We start from the raw sequence: 26,684 nt of genomic DNA, 5'->3' as shown, positions 1-26,684 counted from the left end.
ACATCTTTGTCGCATGGTTCACAGTCGAACCGCGATGAATGAACCTAAGAACGTATCTTTTATAACTTGAATCCTGTATAACACACATCAGCGTTTCCACGATAGCTTTTTTTATGTTCGCATGTTTACGTCTTTATGATCGAGCGATAAAGATGAATGAAAAGTTATCGACGACTATTGGAAATTGTTGAAAATGTATTTATTATTTTTAGTCACGTATTCTTATACAGTTGACTGGTAAAAACGTCGAATGAATAATTATCGTCAACCACCGCGAATCCCCGGAAGCGTACTCGTTCTGCAGAGTCAAATTTACCGCGTGTCGTTTCCTGTTACGACACTCGTTTCTTCGAAAGATGTATACGGTTTCTCTTCATCGAAAGCTTTATTATCCGAGTACAGTTCCCCTCGTAGAAGGTATCCCAGAAATAGGCAAACTTCTTATTTAGATATGAACTTGAAATTTCAAGTACGAAATAGCGTTAACAAGTACAAATTTAGCCATAGCTAATTTTTATTCTGTATCGTGTTATTTAATCGAGGCGAATCGTCGTCCATCGTGGTTGCGCCGTGCATGTACTTTGAAGGCAGCGGTATCGCAGGCTCGCAACAGAGTCATTCATATAAATTTGCACAACGTACACAATATTGTCGTCGAGTACCCAGTCGGTTCGTAGCGGGCATTCTCGTTCGAAGATTCTCGCGTTTCATTCATTCGCTGGGGCCGCTAATTCACATTTTGCTCGCCAACGTTAATCTTACTGGTCGCTTCCGGGAAACGGCGCATCTACCAAGTTCCTCGTACTGGAAACAGCCGCGTTTAGCGAAGAAAGCTGTTTACGTTGATCTCCGTTTTCTCGCGTTCGAGAGTCAATTAATTCTCGGTTCGTCGAATATTCGAACGATTCAGCAGCTAAAATATTTATCGAATAAAATTAGAATACAGGATAGTTGACTACCCGAATATGAATTTTATTTTCGTGGTTTCATTTTTGTTTTCTCATTGTTAATCCACCGAAAATGATTACGATGACTCGATGATATCGAAGTGGAACAGTTTGGTTCCCTCCATTGCAAGTAGAAGGGGTAACGTAGCACAAAGGCCACGTATGTATTTAGATTATACATATTCGATATAGAACAATTCTGACTGTCTTCAGACTGACGGTATATGATATTATTGTAAAAGTTTTTGTTTGCTTCCATTGAAACTCGTGATTACTATCTTTAACTATGCATGCTACTGTTTGCAACTAGCACGGCTTATCGGTTTAACTCGTTCCCAGCGTTTCGAACCACGTACCCGTTTAGTTTCCCTGCGTTTCAACGTTTTCACGTGTCTCTTCGACACGCTTCGCGTCCGATTCCAGGATAACGACGCGACTAAACGCCGGCAAAACGGACAGATCGATACTCAAACCGTGGGATTTCGAAGATCGTTTACTCGCTGCAAAGCCTTCCGCGACCACGCGTATTTTTAAACCGTTCGATTATAATTAATCATCGATCGAACCGCGAGGGAGACCACTAAGAATAAAACTACGGATTCCACGGGTTATCGTTTTATTTTAATTTGGATCTAAATCAAGTTTCAGTGCGCACATTGGGATCCTTCGATCGTACATTGGGCGAAGGTTTCCGCGATCGTGAAATTGAGGAACGATCGGAGGTCTCCTCGACAAGAAAAGTGTGCACCCTAAAGTGCTCGCTAAATATAATTTCAGTCAATATTATTTAAAAAAATAATAATATTGTGTCAACAAACTTCCAAAAAATCGTACCTTATCCTAATAATGTTTCTCGGATCAGAAAACTTTCCCTTCTCGGTAAAAATTATACGATGTTATACAGGGTGTTCGGCAACCCTTGGAAAAAATATAAATTTCTTGATTGAGGCTTTGTTAAAAAGTTATTAAAAAATTAAATTAAAAAATTTCAAATCGTTCTGGAAAAATTATTTTTGGTTGCAGGGGTCGATTACAATAATTTTTGGTCATTACACGTACCTCCAAAATCCTACCCATTTTCGAGAAAAAAAATCGAATAGGTGCCTAAATTTTTCGGCGAAAAAAAAAAATTTCAAATCGTTTTAAAAAAAATACTTTTGTCTCCAGGGGTCAATTACAGTCATTTTTGGTGAATACACATACCCCCGAAATCCTATCCACTTTCGAGAAAAAAATTCGAATAGGTGCGAAATTTTTCGACAAAATTAATAAATTTCAAATCGTTCTGAAAAAATTATTTTTAGTTACAGGGGTCAATTACAACCATTTTTGGTGAATAGACATACCCTCGAAATCCTACCCACTTTCGAGAAAAAAAATCGGATAAGTACTGAAATTTTTCGACGAAAAAAAAAATTTTCAAATCATTCTAAAAAAATTATTTTCGGTTGCAGGGGTCGATTACAATCATTTTTGGTCATTACACATACCCCCGAAATCCTACCCACTTTCGAGAAAAAAATTCTTGTAGGTGGACAAATTTTATTAATAATTTTTAACTCCTGCAATAGTGAATGTATTTGAATGAAACTTTGTTCTGTAGTAGAGCTCATGGGTACCCACAAAAAAGTATTAGGCAACTTTTCTGTAGGACGTCAAACAATATTACTAAAAATCAAAAATGAATTTTTAAGAAACATCGACAGGGGGTAAGTGCCTATATTTGTCGACGGAAAAAAAAAGTTTCAAATCGTTCTGAAAAAATTATTTCTGGTTGCGAGGGTCAATTACAACCATTTTTGGTCATTACATATACCCTCGAAATCCTACCCATTTTCGAGAAAAAAAATCGAAAAGGTGCTAAAATTTTTCGACGAAAAAAAAAATTTTCAAATCATTCTAAAAAAATTATTTTCGGTTGCAGGGGTCGATTACAATCATTTTTGGTCATTACACATACCCCCGAAATCCTACCCACTTTCGAGAAAAAAATTCTTGTAGGTGGACAAATTTTATTAATAATTTTTAACTCCTGCAATAGCGAATGTATTTGAATGAAACTTTGTTCTGTAGTAGAGCTCATGGGTACCCACAAAAAAGTATTAGGCAACTTTTCTGTAGGACGTCAAACAATATTACTAAAAATCAAAAATGAATTTTTAAGAAACATCGACAGGGGGTAAGTGCCTATATTTGTCGACGGAAAAAAAAAATTTCAAATCGTTCTGAAAAAATTATTTCTGGTTGCGAGGGTCAATTACAACCATTTTTGGTCATTACACATACCCCCGAAATTCTGCGCATTTTCGAGAAAAAAATTCGGTACATTTGGAACTTTGAACGTTAATAACTTTTTAACGAAGTCTCCATCAACAAATTGGTATTCTTGATTTTCGTCCTATTTTAACCTCTAGAATCTTCCATTACAATTTTTTCCAGGGTTGGCGGAACACATGTATACTGTAGACATAGCTTATATTTTAAATTGGACTACCCTATGGATACGTTCCAAGTTTCATCGCGATCCGTCCAGCCGTCTTCACGTACCGGGGGTTAACAAGCACGCAACATAACTACGTTTTATTTATATGTACCGACAGGAAGTACAGTTCAGAGTTTTACAACTTTGCCAATTGTTCAAGAAGCAACCCTATACAATTATCTTTAAATTTCAATGAAAAAATAGTCGAACGTTCTTATTTTATGCTTTTCATAGCTTGTCCGTAAAAGCACGCGATTCGTATTGCATCTAAAAGAAATATCGTTGATTCAAAATGAGGTTAGGTTTATTTTTGTCTCCTTTGATATTCGTAAGTGGTTTTTATAACCAAAAAGGAACAGGATAGAAAACTATTCGTAACTTGCGTAGATTATTTTATAAATATAGATTCATTACTGGACGAGACCATTTTATTTCCGATTAAATCGTGCCATATTGTGCACCGAGTCACCGCATTAATATCAAATTGACCGTCAGATGTCGATAATGGATTACAGTTGGCATTTGTCGTAGCCTGTGATCATAGTTACTCGGCAGTCGCGAAAGACGGGTTCTCGCTGCTCGGTCTTTCCTCAACCGAACAAAGAAGTTCTTTCATCGTTGGGAACTGACGGTGCTTGAGTGCTTGAAGTGCATCGAGCACGGGAGTGTACACTCGACCAGCCTGAAAAATTCGGAACGAACGCCTCGTTAACATTCTTCGTTAACCCGTAACCGAAAATTCACACGAGTCATAGCGAGCCTTTTGAGGATATCATTTCACTTCTCTTTAACTTCACGTACACTGCCGGTTATAAATATTAGGGCATTTAATCTAGACGTCAATATTTGGACTATCGTAATACTTGCATCAAGGTTAGCCCAGGTTTTAATTCTTCAGTTAACTGGATATTGTAAGGATGCAGATTAAAGCTTTTAAATTACTATACGAAAGTCTACGAGAATTGAAAGTTCTATCGTTCTTGTTGGAAAACTATAGGTATACGTTGAATTTTATTTGCATATTTCATGTACAGGCAGTTGAGTTTGAAAGGCCTATAACCTTAGCAATTGTTTCGAAGCTCGGTGTAATATCTACTGTTGGAAGCAATCACGGAGCAAAAAGAAAAAGGGGAGTTTGGTTGTTGATTGATAGTGATAAGAAAACATCGGTGAATAGGCTGTAAAGTTGGGGGGCAGGTGGAACCAAAAGCGTCGTCGCGCGCATCCCGTTTCCGTTGCAGGTTAGCCCGAGTCACCGCGAACTTTTCCTGGATTCGGCCGACTGACGCCGCCTATTTATATCACGTCGGTTGTAACTGCCTGCAATATAGCGCGTAACACTGCTGAAACTTTGCCTAGCCTCGTTGTGTCGAATCAAAAAGGGCCACGAAAACGCCGTCTCCCCCCCCCATCTAATCGATTTCATCGTCGCCTTCTGACGAATTCGCGTCTAGCCGGTGAATTGGGCTTGTCCGCCATTTAATTCGTGGCAAAATTCCCTCGCGCGATCACCGAAAGAGAAGAGGACACTTTCCATAGTAGGTATGGGTTAGGTTAGTAATTCTTACGGGGATTCCTAGGCGAAATTCGACACCAGCAGCATTCACAACGATGTCGTTGAGCCTCGAAGTCGCCTTTACTTTTTGTCGACGTCCGTAGTCGACGATTTTTGGATTTTGACTCCGTCTTAGCAAATTATATTTATAGGTTAGGAGTTCCCACTTTTTAGTTACAATTTTCACACTGGACCAAAGTAACTGAATCATCTGGTGCTTATGTTTTCTCAGCGCGAACGTCCCATCGACTCGCATGGTCGACGACTATGTAAACAGAAGCTCGTTGAAAGCGATCCTACTCGTGCACCGGATCGAATTTCATCCACTAGTGATAACTTTAGTTTTTTCAGTCAGAGACTAATAGGGAGACTGAAAACCTTTTCGTTTGCTCTATGAGCGCTTCGTAAGTGCAATAAACACCTGGGAAAAATTGTAATGAAAGATTCTAGAGGCTAAAATAAGACGAAAATCAAGAATATCAATTTGTTGATAGAGGCTTCGTTAAAAAGTTATTAACGTTTAAAGTTCCGTCCTTTCTGAATTTTTTTTCTCGAAAATGCGCAGAATTTCGGGGATATGTCTATTCACTAAAAATGATTGCAATTGACTCCCTCAACCGAAAATAATTTTTCCAAAACGATTTGAAATTCTTTTTTTTCGTCGAAAAAATTTAGGCAGATTTTCGGTAAGGAATTTTTTTCTCGGAAGTGCGTAGGATTTCGGGGATGTGTGTAATGACCAAAAATGCTTGTAATTGACCGCTGTAATTAAATATAATTTTTTTTGAATGATTTGGAAATTTTCTTTTTCGTCGAAAAATTTCACACCTTCTCGAATTTTTTTCTAGAAAGTGGGTAGGATTTCGGGGGTATGTGTATTCACCAAAAATGATTGTAATTGACCCCCGCAAGTGAAAATAATTTTTCCAAAACGATTTGAAACTTTTGAATTTAATTGTTAATAACTATTTAACGAAGCCTCCATCGACAAATTGGTATTCTTGATTTTCGTCTTATTTTGACCTCTAGAATCCCCCATTAAAATTTTTCCCATGGATGAATAATCAACCATAAATAATCCATAAATAGTCAACTAATAACAAGTTATTTCGAGTAGCGTTGATTCAATCGTATTCGAGCGAGAAAAATTAGGCAAAGGGGCATAGCAAATTCCAGGCATATTTGGCGCACGAGCTCATCGACGCGTGGGAGTTGTTGGTAAGGTGTACCACGAACGCGTGCGCTCCAGGTGTAAATAAAAGCGAACGCGTAACCCTCGGTTAGCGAAGCGCGGCCAACCGTAACGTTTCTCTCTACCCATTGTCAGCTGCTCGTGTCTCTCTTTTCTTCTCTTTTCTCGCCACCGCGAACGCTCGACTTTCTCAAACCTATTGCCCCATTACCATAAGAATCCTCTCGTCAACGCTAATGCTCGTCCCTCGACGGCAAAGGAAAACTCCTCTCCTTGAAAACTTGTTCTCCATTCTCCGCGAAACACGTGAAACTAATCGATGTTTGAAGGAAACTTCAACCCGTAACCGGTATCGTGAGGTATTTCAATATCTCAGAATTCTACCATTGAAAAGGAGAAAGCAACAATTTAATATAATAAGATGATTTACTAGTCTCCTCTCGTTATATTGTTCTTTAATAAATTCAATTTATTTCATTTTTCTTTCTCATGGTTGCTTACAGATCACGATGCCACAGGTCATGTTAGGTTAGGTTTGAGTTAGATCTGGGTTAGGTTAGGTCGTTTCGATGTCGATTACAATATTCCGCTTTCAGGACCCGACCTGACCCAAGGCTCGAGTATTCAAGACACTCTCAATCGCTCTGTGAAAAAAAGTTGTTAATCCTTTGACGAGTACCACATAGGGTGTACGGGTGAACAACACACGTTGAAATAATAAGATTACGACTCGTTCTTAAGTTGCATCACCCAATTTAACCAATTAGCGTAAGCTCGCTAAGATATTAAGCTTACTATCGTCGCGCGAAAGTATCTCATTTCTTAAATACATGCATCCTTGTGGTAGGATCGTTGAGCTTGAGCGTACGATTAAAATTTTACATTTATCTCGACGCAAATTATGTTCGTGTAATTGTTCCACTTTGTCAAATGTTTATCGATGCTGTATAATCTTTATTGCTGTACATTATTTCATTCTTCTCTTTGCACAACACGTCATTTCATTTCATATACCATTGTTGTGCAATGAAAATCTGTTATTTTAATACGTACAGTTGCTTCCAAAAATAAATATTTTAACATCAGTCGGTCAGAAAACCAAATGTCAAAAGAAATGTTTTATTTAAATAAAACATCGTCAGGAATACTTGGAACACGTAGGATTTTTAGGTTATGAATATCCTTAGTACCGAATAGGTTAACGAGTTACGGAAAACGAGACAACGTTGGGCAGACTGTTTCGACCGGAAAGCAACCACGACTCAGAAAGGAAAGCGCTTCCGTGCGTCCTTTGCAATTATGTGTGTATTATAATACTTCTCAAGATGAGCAAAACGCGACTCTCGAGCTTCAGTTCTCTAGTACTAAATCATCGTATAATTTTTAAGACCACGCATAAGGAGGCACAGATTTTCCGTGGAAGAATATAATCAATAAGAGGCAAGAAACTGTGGGAAAGTTTGTGCCAACTGTGGAAAGATTGTTATCATTACATCTTTATTACGTGCATCAGAAAAGCATGGATGTGTCGGAACAAAGTCGTTGTTCAGTTATTACAAGAGGAAATAATAGTATATGTATAAGAAATGAAGTTATCTAATTTACCAAAATTTTGTATAACATAATAGACACAATGAAAATATAATTATTTGAATGTTAAGTATGTGTATCTACGCCACTGTATTAGAAATTTATTTGTTTGGTAATAAGTAGAAAGGAATGATTGTGAACAGACGGAATTAATTGACAGGCGAGCGAAACGAGAGGTTAGTACAGGTCAGATTGGAGAGGAGGAAGTTGTCTGGCCGGAAGAGGAACGACCGTAAATATCATCGTGATCGCGTACCTGAAATAGAGAAGCACAGTGTTTATAATTAGAGGCACTTAATGCGTGTTTCGTAAAGACAAAAAGCAGCTGGCTCGTACAGGGCCCTCCCCCGAACGCGTTATCTGCCGATTAGGGACGGAAAATAAAAAACGAAAACAGTCGGGAACGCAGCTGTCTACCTCCTCGGTGCGTGGTCAACTCTAGTTACGTGCGCGCGGATATTTATATCTTCGTCTGATCGTATGAACCGTGTTAGGTTAGATCTGTTCCGCGAGTTTTGGCACTGTCTTTTATTATACTTGTCGACCTGTAAAGAAGGAAAGCATCCTGATCGAGAAAAATTTTAAATATATTTTCATAAAATAAAAGAAACAAACTTGTTGGACAAACTTTAATTCTATTTCCTTGAAATCTTCATAGAGGTCGCGCGTGTGTAAAATGAGAAAAGTAACTGACTCGCGGGCCACGATCGACGATGACTTCTTCCTTGCTTTTCATTTTCCCGGCTTCGTCGCGAAGAAATTTATCGACGAAGGCGGATCGGAAGGTTGAAATCGCTACGATCCCACGCATGGGACTGTGCGCTAATTGGCGCGATAATCTTTGCACATTCCCTCGCGTAAACTCAAGGAAACGGGGGATGCGGAATTGCGCGCTTGACTCTGACGCGAAACCTGTTCCCGACGCTCAGGGTCAGCGACGAAGCCGACGCGGATTCGCGCGATAATCCTAACCTATTTCCTAGGGCGCGAGCCGCTTTAATCCATCGATCACCTACATCGATCCAGATATCCACCGATCAGGCGTCGAAACGTCGGAAAGCTGGCGAAAATTCAATTCCATATTTTTACTTTATCATAATACTATAACATCTGCATAATATTTCTTTTTATTATATAGATTTACATCTTAATTCGTCTTCATCTTTCGAACTGCAGAGACGAAATTCGACACCGGTGGATATTTACTTTACTTTTTATCGACGGCCATAGTCGACAACCGAAGACAAGGGCAGGGAATAAGAACGAGAAAGAAAGCTTTGTTTTGTGTACAAATTGTCGCCGGCATCCCAGCTCGTACCGTTTTATATATGTGTCGTCGTTCACGCTCGACTGGCTCCGAGGGGGATCCACCCAGTTCTGAGAAACGTTCGACTACGAATCTCGTCTGGAGTTTATTCTAAGAACCATTACTGTATAGAGTACACTGACAAAGTTTAGCCATTAAAACCTGGGACACCTTGTATAACCGTACAGCTGTAGTGGGAAGGGAAGGGTTAATCGGGAGACTAATCGAGACTGGTGCTCTTCTATCTGAATGATCCAGACGATGTCTCGCTGTTCGTCCGGTATACAACAAAATGGCCTTTTATTTATAGAAATAAAGCATTCGTTGCTTCCGTATTGCAATGATGCGGTCGAGCCTCTGGCTTCTCGTTCGTATCGCGAGAGAAACCGGGCGTTGAAGCAAGCCCGTTGTCTTATTCGATATCGTACGAAGTTGAAACTTTCGTTGTTGGTTTCTCCGAGTCAGTCACGGACGCGCGCGGCCAGTTATGAATTTTATGATTTATTCGTGTTGCTCGTGGCGAGGGGAGTCTGGAGAGAGAGAGGGAAGGAAGGCAGGGCCAGAGATATAGGCACAGAGAGCCAGAGCTGGCCATTATAGCAGACTGTATGAATTACGACTGTGTGTGCATGCCAGTGACGTGTAGTCATCGGCCAATGGTCAGCGCCGATAGCCCTATGCTTTTCGACCCTATACTTAACGGATAATCGACGCGATATATGTACTACGCTTATTAGCAGGCATAATAGGGATGCTCGGCTCTGAATCCGTTTTCTACAGAATCGATCTTTCCGAGACGGTTATCGATTTTTTCAACCGTTTTCTGCATGTTCCATTCTAAATCAATTTCTTGGACAATCTATATTTACGAGGCGATTATCAAATTTTTAAATCGTTTCTTGTATATTCGACTTACATACTACATAAGTTACAAAGTTCTTGTAAAAGTCTGCCCTGCATATCGATTCAGTTGCATTATTATTGTTGCACTACTGTAAATTTAGTGCTTGCGATAGTCGAATTTTAATAGAAAGAGAATGCGGATATCAAATCATTCTTGGAATGTTAATAAAGTTTAGTGAGGCAATTTGTGTTCGAGGAAGTTGATTTACTATGCGTCTCTGATTTGTATTACAGTGTTGATTAGGTTATTATCGTTATGGAATAGACTCTCGTAGAATTCTCTGGAGAGGTTATGTACAGGATGTTCGGCCACCCCTGGGAAAAATTTTAATGGGGGGTTCTAGAGGCCAAAATAAGACGAAAATCAAGAATACCAATTTGTTGATGGAGGCTTCGTTAAAAAGTTATTAACGTTTAAAATTTCACCAGTACTGAATTTTTTTCTCGAAAATGCGCAGGATTTCGGGAATATGTGTAATGACCAAAAACGCTTATAATTGGCCCCTGTAACTAAATATAATTTTTTTAGTATAATTTGAAATTTTTTAATTTCGTCTAAAAATTTCAGTACCTTCTCGAATTTTTTTCTCGAAAGTGGGTAGGATTTCAGGGGTATGTCTATTCACCAAAAATGATTATAATTGACCCCCACAGCTAACAATATTTTTTTCAGAACGATTTGAAATATTTTAATTTCGTCGAAAAATTTCACACCTTCTCGAATTTTTTTCTCGAAAGTGGGTAGGATTTCGGGGGTATGTCTGTTCACCAAAAATGATTGTCATTGACCCCCGCAACCGAAAATAATTTTTTCAAAACGATTTGAAATTTTTTAATTTTGTCGAAAAATTCAGGCACCTAATTAGATTTTCAGTAATGAATTTTTTTCTCGGAAATGCGTAAGATTTCAGGGGTATGTCTGTTCACCAAAAATGATTGTCATTGACCCCCGCAACCGAAAATAATTTTGCCAAAACGATTTGAAATTTTCGAATTTAATTGTTAATAACTTTTTAACGAAGCCTCCATCAACAAATTGATATTCTTGATTTTCGTCTTATTTTGGCCTCTAGAATCCTCCATTAAAATTTTTCCCAGGGCTGGCCGAACACCCTGTATATTTATTATTTAGGTATGCAGTGAATCTTGATAGAGAATTAAAATTTTTTCATATCTGTTTCGGTTAAGGGTTAACCTAAAAAATTTGCAAAGGTTTGAGGCTAGGTTAAAGTACTGTAAGTACATACTGCTGCATAACACATTCCAGATCGAAGTATGGTTATATAGACATGATTTTTTCTTTACAGACAAGAATATGTTGCTATGAAAGCATACATCAGTTTCGTTACGTTCTAACCATTTCTCAAGGCCTTTTTTTGTGTTCTTTCTATTTGTAAATGAACTTCCTCTCTAAATATAAGATATTTAACGAGATTATTAATAACTCCTGTTACTTATGTCATACATGATTTTTTCAAAGAAACAGTAACCTATTTGGAGGTTAACCTTCTCAGTGTTGAATTAATCAGCGACAGAAAAAACCTCTGCACGGAATTAATTTTACTCCGATGATTCTACCTGGTATCAAGTTTATTGCATATCATCGAAATTATACTAATATTTGTCAAATACATGTTCTGGATAGACATAATATTTGAGAAAAAGAAAGTAGAAAGAAAATGATTTTTGTATATTATTCTAGTATTCAATGATATTCTATTATTTGTTCGAGCGTTTAATAAATGTTATGTGCTTAGGACAGACACGTTTTCTTTTTAAAAAAGCAAAATAGGATGGAAAAAAAAAGTTGGAGATGCCGGGGATCGAACCCGGGGCCTTTCACATGCAAAGCGAACGCTCTACCACTGAGCTACATCCCCTCTTGAAAAAGACGACTCGAATAACATACGAGTAGTGGGAGCAACGCGTGCGCGCGACGCTTGGCTCTTGTTCTCCATACGAAGTCGTAAACCATCGACGATTCCACAACGACGAAACGAATTAATAGCGAGGCCTTTCGTTGCCCGCCAAGAACCCAATAATTTCGACGGGGACCCGAGCAAATCATTTTCAGCCACGGGAATGGCCCATTGTGATTCGAATACACTTTATGCTCAGCGTTTACGACCAAACGATCCCACCTGCAGTGTCGCGTATCGTTTCCGTTCACCTTCGACGATTTATACGTTTCGTACGGCTGCGAGAAAAATTGCACGTATTTATTTATTCATTTATTTCAGCGACGAACCGAATTAACCCTGTGGCACGATGAAATTAATATCCTCGTACAATTTATTAAATGTAAAGAGTTCAATTAAATTCCAATCGGTGCTCTGTGGGTACGAGCGTGTAAACCAGCGGTTCTCAAACTATTTCAGTAACGAACCACCATGCAATATACTTATGGAATGCATGCATTCTATTCTAAATATTTGGTTATTAGTTTATGTGTACTGTACGGGCAACTGAAAAAGTTTCTTTTATATTTGGAAAGATTTATTTCTTTCGTTATTATTAAATATAAAGACAGTCGTAAATATATCATAGTTTTTCTTCCATATCATCTCTGATCCATGTTGTACCATAACCTAAAATTATTAGTACGATGAACGTCGTCGAATGTTCGAACATATTGTTACCGATTATAAAATATAGAAAGTGAGTCGTGTTTTGCCATCGTGGGACGAGGAAACACGCGTGAACGTTGGCTGAATGAAATCCACGCGAAAGAATTTCCGTTCATTAAGAGCGTTCCAGTTCCCGTGCGCGAGGTATCGCAACTGTCGCGCAATCGACGTATCGAACACGTCGTCGCCGTGCGTGTTTTACATCGCGCGCTTGTTGGTTTTTCTACGATCATTGCGAACTGTCGCTAATTTTTTACCGCACGCCCGTGAACGTTTCAACGTTTCCCACGCAATCCCATACCAATGATTCACGAGACAACTTTTCAATCTCTTCTCCCTTTCTCTTACTTTTATTTTCATGCCCGAACCGAACTAACCTTTCACACCAGAATTCCGCCATTGGCTATTTATCACGCTCATTCACGATCATTAATATCTACCCCATATTCATAGAACTTGTAAAATTCAATACTTTCTTAGTTATTATTGTCAGTGCACAACTTGATTATTGTTTTTGAGATATCGAATACAAAATATTGAATATCATTTTATGGTAAATTGCCAGAAATGTTCGATCGTTGTTTTGTAGTGTTACCAACGACGCTGGAATTATTTATAATTTTTAAAGCATTATTAAAACATAATATTAGTTATTACGTAGAACGTACTCGTCGTTTCGCGAAAGAAGTTTTCTGTTTTAATGGATGACGAAGGACGATACGCGATCCATGGCTGCACACGATGCTGGCCAGGGACCTACGATTTGACCAGTCGTTCTCCGATCGACATCTGCGTATTAGCAAAGCAAATATGAGGGCAAACGGAGGGATAATAAGCGCGCCACGAAACGCAGAATTAATGGCCGCGATCTGGACTCGGTGGAAACGGGGGGAACGTCGTAATCGCGATGCGTACTTGCAAAAAATCCGACCGCGGAGTCGTGGCCGTACCCGAAGCCCGAAGCCCCGATTCCTCGGACCACGCTCTCGTATAATGCACCATTGTTGTTTCCGCGATATCACCGTGCCTACAGAATGGAATAACGGCGAGGAATCGGGTGGGTATCGTTGTCGAAGAATCTCTCGGTAATACGCCGCGCACAATAATTCCGAGGGAGTGTGACTCGCTATACATACAGGGAGTTCGGCCACCCCTGAAAAAAATTTTAATGGGGGATTCTAGAAGCCAAAATAAGACGAAAATTAAGAATACCGATTTGTTGATGGAGGCTTCGTTAAAAAGTAATTAACATTAAAAATTCTAAAATTTCAAATCGTTCTAAAAAAATTATTTTCTGTTGCGGGGATTAATTGCAATCATTTTTGGTCATTACACATACCCCTGAAATCCTACGCACTTTCGAGAAAAAAAATCGGATAGGTGGTGAAATTTTTCGGCGAAAAAAAAAATTTTCAAATCATTCTAAAAAAATTATTTTCTGTTGCGAGGATTAATTGCAATCATTTTTGGTCATTACACATACCCCTGAAATCCTACGCACTTTCGAGAAAAAAAATCGGATAGGTGGTGAAATTTTTCGGCGAAAAAAAAAATTTTCAAATCATTCTAAAAAAATTATTTTCGGTTGCGGGGGTTAATTGCAATCATTTTTGGTCATTACACATACCCCTGAAATCCTACGCACTTTCGAGAAAAAAAATCGGATAGGTGGTGAAATTTTTCGGCGAAAAAAAATATTTTCAAATCATTCTAAAAAAATTATTTTCTGTTGCGAGGATTAATTGCAATCATTTTTGGTCATTACACATACCCCTGAAATCCTACGCACTTTCGAGAAAAAAAATCGGACAGGTGGTGAAATTTTTCGGCGAAAAAAAAAATTTTCAAATCATTCTAAAAAAATTATTTTCTGTTGCGGGGATTAATTGCTATCATTTTTGGTCATTACACATACCCCTGAAATCCTACGTACTTTCGAGAAAAAAAATCGGATAGGTGGTGAAATTTTTCGGCGAAAAAAAAAATTTTCAAATCATTCTAAAAAAATTATTTTCGGTTGCGGGGATTAATTGCAATCATTTTTGGTCATTACACATACCCCTGAAATCCTACGCACTTTCGAGAAAAAAAATCGGACAGGTGGTGAAATTTTTCGGCGAAAAAAAAAATTTTCAAATCATTCTAAAAAAATTATTTTCTGTTGCGGGGATTAATTGCAATCATTTTTGGTCATTACACATACCCCTGAAATCCTACGCACTTTCGAGAAAAAAAATCGGGTAGGTGGTGAAATTTTTCGGCGAAAAAAAAAATTTTCAAATCATTCTAAAAAAATTATTTTCGGTTGCGGGGGTTATATGCAATCATTTTTGGTCATTACACATACCCCTGAAATCCTACCCACTTTCGAGAAAAAAAATCAGTACTAGCGGAACTTTAAACGTTAATAACTTTTTAACGAAGCCTCCATCAACAAATTGGTATTCTTGTTTTTCGTCTTATTTTGACTTCTAGAATCCCCCATTAAAATTTTTCCCAAAATTTCATTCGAACAAGAGACCCTATAATTTGTATTCGTTCGTAGCAAAACATTTAATTTTATAAAAACTCTGATTTCTATCGATCCAAATTTTTATTTTTATTCAGCAGACAGCGGATAAAAGAAAAAATTCATTTAATAAAATAGCGAATGTCTTGTTTTTATTACAAATGTCGTCTCACAGCGTAAGGGATCGTGAAAATGCCAAAAAATCGATTTCTCAAAATTAGTCGGATGTATTCACTTTGTGCAGTTAGCCATTCATATAGTCGCGAAGGCACAGCACGATCGGGCCCGACATCTATCACGGGTCCCGATTCCTCCTTTTCTTCGACGCGCCATCTTTTCTTGGATTAAAGAGCGGGACCTCCGTTTCGTAAGTAGCTCGACAAAGGACTGCTTCATTCCTGTACCTCTGTACACCGTATAGTACAAACCGTACAAAAATATTAGTATCATCGATCATGGATATTCCGGTTCCTTTCTTTGAAAATTTGTTCGGTAGGAACGATCCTTTTTATCAGCCTTTTCTTCGCTAGCGATGGGACTTTTTAAGGGGGGGATTCTCGTGCGTCAGGTTCGAAAACTCGATTTTTCAAATTCACGAAACTAACAGCGTTACGAGGTACTTTGTAAACTGCGTCAAAGTAGGTGTATCTAGAAACTTGTAGTGTCCTAGTTTCGACGAGCGTCCTATCTATCGACGAGGACCCATTAATTATCCGCAAATACCTTCAGCATCCGTTTTTCGCAATAAAAAAAAATCCTCGATCTACGGAATAAACGGTCGGGTTACCATTGCCTCATTAAAACGACTCGTTTCTGGAATAATTTCTGTCAGAAATGCGAACGGTAGCCACTATGTATGCGGCGGATCGCATTAATAACGCAAAAATAGCCGCAATTAGATCGATAGCCGTTGGCGTTTGATCGCGGTGGCACAACAGGTCGACGTCGATGCGTGCAAATAATTTGTTCGTAGATCCTCGGTATCTCCTGTCGACCCCTCTGACGTAACTTATAGCGGTGATCGGTGCGTAACGTTAGCCCTTGGGCCACCCGTTGCACCCCGTGCACCGACATATGGCGCGACACGTGCGACGAAACAACCAGTTTCCTCGCGCACACGCTCGCCCGAAACGCATTATTCCGTTCCGAGTTCCCCGCGAAATTGCCAACTCGATTTATCCACCGATCGTTTCTTACGCTCGAACATCGACGTTTGACGCATTAACTGGCAGCCATTTTTCCCCGAAATTCGTATAACATTCTATAGATCAGTGGTTCGAAACCTTTATTAAGGTTATATTGCTCTGAATGGTATGTACCATCTGCCATATAAATGGATTTCTTGAACGCCCTCTAGATGGCCGTTGGTGCATATTGGCAGAAATGAAGCAAAAGAGGCGCCAATCGGTCACATACGCCGACCATTGGCTAATTGCTCCTCATCAACGCTTCTAAGGCTGCCGTCTCCTCTTACGTTGCCCGCCGTTTCGTTCGCCGTGTACTCGATTATAGGTTAACAAATTAACAGGGAAAACGCCTCCGCGAAAGGATTCGGCGCAGCTGTCGCGTCGGTGCCCCTTCGCGAAACGCTCAATTTCGTTCGGAGCGATCCCTTCGTCCAAGGGTAAAATGTAATTGCGATATAATGCGATACCATAGACGCGTCGTGCGAGGCGACGTTCTCGGGTGACCGTGGATAATAGCGACGATCTCTTGCAGAAACGTAAAACGTTGAGAGAAAGTGATGCAGCAACGACTGGAACGTTTCTCCGAACTGGGTTGCGTCCCCCCTGCAGCCAGTGACGCGTGAAAGACGGCGACAGTTTGTATACAAAAACAATGCTTTTCTTCTCCTTTCCTCTTATTCGTTATCCTCGCCTTCGGTTGCAGGCTACAGCCGTCTGGAAAAGATAAAGGCGATTCCGAAGCTCAAGGATATCGCAGTGTATAAATATCTACTGGTGTATCAAATTTCGCCTCCGACTAATGGAAATTTTGATCGTACGATATAATAGCCGCAACAGTTAGGGCGACGGGGAATCGAGACGCTGCCTGGGGAGAAAGAAAAAGTTCCCAGATGGAAGCGAAGGATCCTCGCGAAGCATCCCGATGGCGCGTGCCGAACCCCTCCCGAGATACCGATTCCTCGCCTAATTCGTTCCGGTCCAGCGTGTGTCGTAATTGGTTCGGTCGGTGATTAATCGAGAGCCCGTTTCGACGGTCGGTTTCGCGCGCTGACAATTATGGAACGAAAGCACACGACCGTGCACGTGTGCGGTTACGCAGGACTCGCAATTAGTCACGTTGCAGAAGACGCGTGCTCGCGGACACGACTTTCAGAGGGTACACTGGCTCAGAAGATCAATTTTCGAATCTTCTTCTGGAATTTTTTGCAAGAAAAAACCGTAAGACATAATCATTACCATATTACGTACGCAGGTTGTTTAAGACATTAATATTTAAAACACAAGAGTAACAGTATTGGACTTAACGATAGTATACAGGGTGTTCGACCACCCCTAGGAAAAATTTTAATGAGGGATTCTAGAAGCCAAAATAAGACGAAAATCAAGAATACCAATTTGTTGATGGAGGCTTTGTTAAAAAGTTATTAACGTTTAAAGTTCCGCCCATACTGAATTTTTTTCTCGAAAATGCGCAGGATTTCGGGGGTACGTCTGTTCACCAAAAATGATTGTAATTGACCCCCACAGCTAACAATATTTTTTTCAGAACGATTTGAAATATTTTACTTTCATTGAAAAATTTCACACCTTCTCGAATTTTTTTCTAGAAAGTGGGTAGGATTTCGGGGGTATGTCTATTCACCAAAAATGATTGTAATTAGCCCCCGCAACCGAAAATAATTTTTCTTGAACGAGATTTGAAATTTTTTTTTTCGTCGAAAAATTCAGGCACCTAATTAGATTTTCGGTAATGAATTTTTTTCTCGGAAATGCGTAAGATTTCAGGGGTATGTCTATTCACCAAAAATGATTGTAATTGACCCCACTAACCGAAAATAATTTTTCCAGAACGATTTGAAATTTTTGAATTTTGTCGAAAAATTTGCCTACCTTCCTGAATTTTTTTCTCGAAAGTGGATAGGATTTCGGGGGTACGTCTATTCACCAAAAATGATTGTAATTGACCCTCACAGCTAACAATATTTTTTTCAGAACGATTTGAAATATTTTAATTTCGTCGAAAAATTTCACACCTTCTCGAATTTTTTTCTAGAAAGTGGGTAGGATTTCGGGGGTATGTCTATTCACCAAAAATGATTGTAATTGACCCCAGTAACCGAAAATAATTTTTCCAGAACGATTTGAAATTTTTGAATTTTGTCGAAAAATTTGTCTACCTTCCTGAATTTTTTTCTCGAAAGTGGATAGGATTTCGGAGGTATGTGTATTCACCAAAAATGATTGTAATTGACCCCAGTAACCGAAAATAATTTTTCCAGAACGATTTGAAATTTTTTAATTTTGTCGAAAAATTTGTCTACCTTCCTGAATTTTTTTCTCGAAAGTGGGTAGGATTTCGAAGGTATGTGTATTCACCAAAAATGATTGCAATGGACCCGCGTAACCGAAAATAATTTTTCCAGAACGATTTGAAATTTTTGAATTTAATTGTTAATAACTTTTTAACGAGGCCTCAGTCGAGAAATTGATATTCTTGATTTTCGTCGTATTTTGGCGTCTAGAATCCCCCATTAAAATTTTTCCCAGGTTTGGCCGAACATCCTGTATAGTATAAGAATAGACCAGCAATATTTACATTCAGTTTGTTTGTGAGAGCTTTCGGCGCCGCCTACTTGCAATGGGGAAGACAGCAGAACCTGATTAATGAGTACCTCATAAATTACGAAACGTCAAATGCAGATAACATCAGGCTACGCGACGCTAGAATTGCACCAACTAGGTATCGAAATTGTATCTCATCCACCATGTTTCCCCCTAATCGTTTCCTCTGACTCTGTTAACAACTTTACGGTTTCGACAACAGAAGAACGTCGAAGACGAGGTTTCCAGGAGGCTATTGATTCTCGAGATTGGAACTTTTATACACGAATTAAATGTTATTGCATTGGTAACGTGTGCTGAGCGTAATGGTGGTGAAATTTTCAGGATAACCCAATAGTTACACGCAAAAGTTGAAAAGAAGAATACTAGCGTACAATATTAGCATAGAAAAGGCACCGGATAATCGAGGCCCTGCCGTATGAACCGTGTCGAATTAACCAGGATTTATTATAGTTACTTGTTATCTTAGTTTCGTAAAAAACTTTGCTCGTGTCTGGTTGAGGAATGCACGTGCGCGTAAGTCGTCAGTCGCTAACAGCGCATGCGTAGAAACTTCTCTGGCAAGAAGGAAAACTGTAAACCGGACGCAGGAACTTTAATAATAGCCCTTCGTTCCGAGAAATGCGCGAAGGTACAACCGAGAAGAATTCGTTCTTTTCTTCAGCGAAAATAAAAGCATCGGCAGTTAACACTTCTGAAAAAAAGGACGAACAGCTTCATTGGACGTTGGTTCGGTCACGTTGTTTGCGATCCTTTTTACGTCACTGTTTCTAAACAGTTACAATATCTTTAAATAAAATAACTCGCAAGTATTTTGCAAGCTTTATCCAGTATTTAGGGGGCTGTCGAAATCGGAATTCGAAACTTCGTTATGTCTTGAAATTTATACGTGTTAAAAGGTATGAATTGCCCAATCGTCGCGTGGACGTGTAAAAATTTCTAGGTTAGGGTGCGTCGCGATCGAAGGGTCAATATCGTTCAAATTTTCAGAGGTCAGCTAATGATTCAAAAGAAGTCGAGTGTCGTCAGCAGCTTGGAGGAATGTCTCGGTTCGCGTGATTCACGGCTTAAATGATTCTGTCCGTACGATCGCGGATCACGAACAGGTTGGATGCGTTCGATTGATAGGATGTGCGTCACCAATGCCAGTTTACCGACCGGAAGTTTTGCGTCTTCCGTGTGTCTGCGCCAGTGTGGTTAGAATTATTAGAACCGAGTATATCTATCAGAGACACTTACCTCCGCTGTCAATGATACGAGAACTTTCAATATCGACAGGTGTTTATTACTAAAAGTGTTTTCGCTACATTTTACAGTGTTTTCATTGCAGTGACATAAAAGGTGCATATACAGAATAAAAGTGTAAATTAGTACGCTGAGAATTTGCTTCGTGAAATCTATAGTAAAATATTTGTGTTACTTTGTGAAAATTTAAGTTTAAGTTTAACTTTCAGTTTAAGAATTCGATATTGACGTATTGCAAGCTTTTCCAGGGTTGTGTGGTAAGGTTACTACTTTTACCTTAGGTTGTTTCGTAAACGCCCGGGCCTTGGGTCGTCAATGGCGGTACCGTGTGGTCTCGAACGATGTCATCCTCGTCGTCCTTGAGCGACCAAGAGCGATTCTTCGTTCCAATCGATGATTCGATCAACGGAAACGCGTTTTCCCTGGTTAAGATTCAGCAGGCTACGCGCAATCCTGTTAGTTTCGCGGGTGCGTCATCGCTAACGCGCGGTTGACTCAGGCTAGATAGACGCGTGGAATTAATCCCGGATCGTCGGGGTCGAGATACGTTCCTAATAAGAACGCTGGAGATTAGGGGCGTCGATGCAACGGGAATTTCCTAATGGCCCAACGGAGGATTAATTGGCCATCGAGATATCTGCCTTCCGTGGGATCCCAGAGGGTGGATCGTGATTTACTTTTTCATTTCATTATAAATATTTCTCAAATACCTTTGTTATCGATCGAGCCTCGTAACGTTTGGTTCTGCGGGAGAATTCGAAAATGACGAACGTAGGAAACTTACTGTTGCGGTTGTATGTAGCTATTGAAGCGATAGATGTAAAAATGACATGAAGTGCACGACTGTCTCTCTCACAGAATCAATGGTACTTCTGGAGTTTCTCAAGGCTTGCATTTGACGGGAAACCCGTCGCAGTCGAACAAAGAAGCTCTCGCCGCACGAAAATATCGTTTCGCGATGTTGGCTTCTCGTGCGAAAAATTCCTGACCCACGCAACGACGACGTTACGCATACAGGGTGTTCGGCCAACCCTGGGAAAAATTTTAATGGGGGATTCTAAGACTAAAATCAAGAATACCAATTTGTTGATGGAGGCTTCGTTAAAAAGTTATTAACAATTAAATTCAAAAATTTAAAATCGTTCTGGAAAAATTATTTTCTGTTGCGGGGGTTAATTGCAATCATTTTTGGTCATTACACATACCTTCGAAATCCTATCCACTTTCGAGAAAAAAATTCAGGAAGGTGGACAAATTTTTCGACAAAATTCAAAAATTTTAAATCGTTCTGGAAAAATTATTTTCTGTTGCGGGGGTTAATTGCAATCATTTTTGGTCATTACACATACCCCCGAAATCCTACGCACTTTCGAGAAAAAAAATCGAATAGGTGCTGAAAGTTTTGGGTGAAAAAAAAGACTTTCGAATCGTCTTGGAAAAATTATTTTTAGTTGCAGGCATCAATTGTAAGTATTTTTAGTCAACAGACATACCCCCGAAATCCTACTCAGTTTCGAGAAAAAAAATCAGATAGGTGCTGAAAGTTTTGAGTGAAAAAAAAGACTTTCGAATCGACTTGGAAAAATTATTTTTAGTTGCAGGCATCAATTGTAAGTATTTTTGGTCAACAGACATACCCCCGAAATCCTACTCAGTTTCGAGAAAAAAAATCGGATAGGTGCTGAAAGTTTTGGGTGAAAAAAAAGACTTTCGAATCGACTTGGAAAAATTATTTTTAGTTGCAGGCATCAATTGTAAGTATTTTTGGTCAACAGACATATCCCCGAAATCTTACTCAGTTTCGAGAAAAAAATTCCTTACCAAAAATATAATTTCTGGCCGGAAATGTCTGCCCGAATTTTCATGTGAATCTTTAAAACACCATAACTTCTGAACAGATTGGACGATATTAATGTTCAAAAAGCCAAACGCCACGTATTTTAGTGTAGAATATGTAGCAATTATAAAAATATTCGAGAAGTTGTTCCTTGACTTCGCAAAATGAGAAAAACCCCATAAAAATAGTCCAATTTTCAAACAGCCATAACTCCTACAATTGTGAATATATTTCAATGAAACTTTTTTTTGAAGTAGAGCTAATGAGTATCTACAAAAAAAGTATTACACAACTTTTCTGGAGGGCGTCAAACAAAATTACTAAAAATCAAAAACGAATTTATAAAAAAAATCGACAGGGGGTAGGTGCCTAAATTTTTCGACGAAAAAAAAAAATTTGAAATCGTTTTAAAAAAATTATTTTCGTTTGCAGGGGTCAATTGCAATCATTTTTGGTGAATAGACATACCCCCGAAATCTTGCGCATTTTCGAGAAAAAAATTCAGTACGGGCGGAACTTTAAACGTTAATAACTTTTTAACGAAGTCTCCATCAACAAATTGGTATTCTTGATTTTCGTCTTATTTTGGCCTCCAGAATCCCCCATTAAAATTTTTCCCATGGTTAGCCGAACACCCTGTATAATCTTCGTAAGTCGCCATGATTCGTCATCTGTTAATTAATTCGAACAAAATGATCATTTTTAACACGTTGACTGCCAGACCAAACCCCTCAAATTGTCCACGAAAACGAAACTGTGTTTCCAGACAATTGGAAACTGACATACCCATAATTTGTCATAAAACTTATTTTCACAGTCTCGTTAAAATTCAAAAGTCACATTTAAATTAATTTCCTTTAATATGTAATCTTGAAAATTAATTTTTTTAGCTCTTTAGTGCAAAACCTTGTCACTCATATGTGGGTGACGTGGCAGTCAATGTGTTAAACAGGCTGATTCTAGCAACTGAGCTGTAGCTCGTGCCCCAAGCGAAAATAGAAAAACAGTGGATGAAAATTTAATACGACTTAACAACGTCTATTATTATAAAATAAAATTATTTTTTTTTAACGAAACTAAAATATACATATAAAATAATTACCGGTTTCAAAGATTTTAGCCAAAATTTACTTACAATTCTTAGTTCTTGTAATAAAGTATCGACATTTCAATGACCTTTTCTGCGTAAAATGCTCTAAAAAATTTACACGAAAGAATTACAGTTACAGTTACGAAAGAACGCAATTATAAATGTAATGTACAGTGACCCATTTGAGAACAAAAGACGTATCATAGGATAATAGAGATCGTCGAAGCGTAGAAACTTTTCCTCTACGATTTTTTCCTAACTTCCTTTAATGCGAAGTTATAGTCTGGCTCGATCATTAGAATCATTCTGTAGACGGAGTGGTTGTTAGAACGTATGAACTGGTTCCGACAATTTAAAACAAGAAGAACGTTTCGAATAATAGTTCATCGGTATCCAGCCAAGTATTCGTGTAAAGAAGCCTGTTGGTTATCGAACAGCCAGCCATCGACCGATTGTACGAATTGCTCCTGTCATGACATCGTAATAAATTAATACCTCCAATAGGAGTTTTCGATCTATTCATTATGCAGCGCCGAATCCGTACAAGTACGCGCCGCGACGGTAACAACATTAGTATATTTCCCTCATGGCAAGACGAACGAACGAATCATAGTTGACGAACGGTAGTTTGCGCGCGAATCTAACTTAAAATCAGAGGCAGAGAGTTTCGGTTGTTTTCGTGTCGGAGAAATAAATTCGTTACCCGTCTCAGTCGGTAAGAGACGCCTTGGAATGTTCGAGCTTAAAAATGGCGCGCGTTGCGAGAGAGGCGAGAGTCTGAAATACATTCGTTCGCGGAGCGAAACCGAAGATGCACGAGGTCGATGACGTCAGAGGCTTTTGCTCGGCCGGGATCAATCGGAGAGTCAAGTCGCGATAATTGCGGCAATCGTCGGGATGCTCCCCAACGAGACGCTTAATTCCGCTCCCTCGTTCGCGTCCCTAGCTTTCTTTCTCCGCGCGACTCTCTTTCGCCTTTCGTTCAATTTACGGGGCCCCCTCGCGGCTCACTATTTACTCGACTGGGAAGATTGGCGATCGGTAATTGGACGTTTGATCACACGACGCCTAGTTCTACTCTCCGGAACGACTACCTCGATCAAATAGCGAACATATCGTTGTTATCAATTTTATTTACACGTTTACTTACATTGAACAAATTGTTTTTATCAAAACGTATGAACCAGTCCAGTGAAGCTGCACGCCAAATTTCGTGCCAATCGGTCAAATAAAAAAAAAAGTATAATTTTGAGAAAAGCGTGTCTCAAGTTTCTCTTTTTTATTATTTTCGTGAACTATAAAATGACGAAAGAAAATGTAAAAGAATCGACTTTTTAACCCCTTAACGTTCATATTTTTCGGGTTAACCAAGAATTATCAGTTTTCTTTATTGGATTTGTTTCTAAAAATGCGGTTTTTGTTACTTACAATATTATCGTTCCTTAAATCATTAGATTAAACAAATATCGTCTTTTAAAGCAGTCAGTCTCGGGCATGAACGTTAAGGGGTTAAAAGGTCTACGGTAGAATACCTTCTAAGGTGCTCTGGAAAATCCAATAATCATTTGTACGTAAAGAAGTTAGGTAATTATACAGTATAGGGTAAGTAGCTCTGACGACCTTCTCTCTGGCATATGTCGCAGTGAACATCCTTTTAATCAATCTTTACAATCTTATAGTCGTTGCACATTGCATATTACAAAGGAATTAACAAAAAAAATGTGGTCAATGTCGGACAGTTTTTCGTCTCTGTATAGATCGAGATATTGGATATGAGCTGGGTTAGGTTATGTACGATTCCGTAGTGGCGGTGGTTTTATCCGATCTAACCAAAATAATTCAGATTCGAGTGGGTCAATTGTAATAATAAATGATGCTATAATAATTTGATATATTTCATTATTTTATACCTTACAAGTGAAAATAAGCATCGTATATTTCATATATTAGAGAAGATAACAAATATGTGTCTGTCTTATACACGGTGTTCAGCCACCCCTGGGAAAAATTTTAATGGGGTATTCTAGAGACCAAAATAAGACGAAAATCAAGAATACCAATTTGTTGATGGAGACTTCGTTAAAAAGTTATTAACGTTCAAAGTTCCGCTCGTATTGAATTTTTTTCTCGAAAATGCGCAAGATTTCGGGGGTATGTCTATTCACCAAAAATGATTGTAATTGACCCCCACAACCGCAAATAATTTTTCCAGAACGATTTGAAATTTTTTTTTTCGTCGAAAAAAGACACCTAATTAGATTTTCGGTAAGAAATTTTTTTCTCGAAAGTGCGTAGGATTTCGGGGGTATGTGTATTCACCAAAAATGATTGCAATTAACCCCCGCAACAGAAAATAATTTTTTTAGAAGGATTTGAAAAAATTTTTTTTCGCCGAAAAATTTCACCACCTATCCGATTTTTTTTCTCGAAAGTGGATAGGATTTCGGGGGTATGTGTATTCACCAAAAATGATTGCAATTAACCCCCGCAACAGAAAATAATTTTTTTAGAATGATTTGAAAATTTTTTTTTTGCTGAAAAATTTCACCACCTATCCGATTTTTTTTCTCGAAAGTGGATAGGATTTCGGGGGTATATGTAATGACCAAAAATGATTGTAATTAACCCCCGCAACAGAAAATAATTTTTCCAAAATGATGCGAAATTTTTTTTTCCTGTAGATAAATTTCACACCTTCTCGAATTTTTTTCTCGAAAGTGGGTAGGATTTCGAGGGTATGTCTAATGACCAAAAAATATTGTAAGTGACCCCCGCAACCGAAAATAATTTTTTTAGAATGATTTGAAAATTTTTTTTTTGCTGAAAAATTTCACCACCTATCCGATTTTTTTTCTCAAAAGTGGATAGGATTTCGGGGGTATGTGTAATGACCAAAAATGATTGTAATTGACCCCCGCAACCGAAAATAATTTTTCCAAACCGATTTGAAATTTTTGAATTTAATTGTTAATAACTTTTTAACGAAGCCTCCATCAACAAATTGGTATTCTTGATTTTCGTCTTATTTTGGCCTCTAGAATCTCCCATTGAAATTTTTCCCAGGCGTGGTCGAACACCCTGTGTAAAATTTAATTCTTTCTGAGAATTATTGCAAACATCTAGAAGGGGGTGGTTCGATTAATTTTACTCCGCCACTGGTTACGATATCGATGAATTTACACGCTGTAAAATGATTTCAATCGATCGACGCGTGAGAATGTTCGGCTCTCTGTCCACATCGACGACGATGCGTTCGTTTTTCCTCCGGCGTGCCACACCAAGCGAGGAAAGGAGTCGACGATTATCGAGGACACGATAATTGGCGAACAGTAGAGGCCCCGCCACGGTCCACAAAACGTTTAATTATCCTCTCCGCGAGGCGACTGGTCGTTCCGTTTCTTCCGTGGGGAGCGTAAACTGTCACGAATCGATCATAATAGAACCTCCATCATACGACCTAACGAGACACGACCATTCCGGCGAGAAAGTATTCGAATAATGAAACGTTTACGTACATTTATCGATTCTAGGATGTTCTTATCCTTGCACGATCTCTTCGAGCAAACATACAAATATCAAACTGCGACCTTTT

General features: G+C 38.8%; 2 protein-coding genes and 1 non-coding gene across 5 annotated transcripts in view; 1 reads left to right on the top strand and 2 right to left on the bottom strand.

The window, feature by feature from the left end:
• The window catches only part of LOC143348586 (uncharacterized), a 47,240-nt gene that overhangs the window by 473 nt on the left and 20,083 nt on the right, over nucleotides 1-26,684 (top strand). The window contains exon 1 of one of the 3 annotated variants that reach the window (XM_076779026.1): nucleotides 20,242-20,261. The exons of 1 other annotated variant lie outside the window; for it this stretch is intronic. The gene's annotated coding sequence lies outside the window, so the exon portion shown is untranslated. Of the gene's footprint in view, nucleotides 1-20,241; nucleotides 20,262-24,620; nucleotides 24,695-26,684 lie in introns of those variants that run through there. One more of the 3 variants, XM_076779024.1, reaches the window with a different exon arrangement.
• The window catches only part of LOC143348575 (uncharacterized), a 115,065-nt gene that overhangs the window by 71,081 nt on the left and 17,300 nt on the right, over nucleotides 1-26,684 (bottom strand). The gene's annotated exons all lie outside the window — the stretch shown is intronic.
• Trnaa-ugc (transfer RNA alanine (anticodon UGC)) lies at nucleotides 11,784-11,855 on the bottom strand. The gene has a single exon. It is a non-coding gene; the product is annotated as a tRNA-Ala (tRNA).

This window comes from Colletes latitarsis, chromosome 11, assembly GCF_051014445.1.
Source record: "Colletes latitarsis isolate SP2378_abdomen chromosome 11, iyColLati1, whole genome shotgun sequence".
NCBI lineage: Eukaryota > Metazoa > Arthropoda > Insecta > Hymenoptera > Colletidae > Colletes > Colletes latitarsis.
This window is presented reverse-complemented; position numbering and strand designations above follow the sequence as displayed.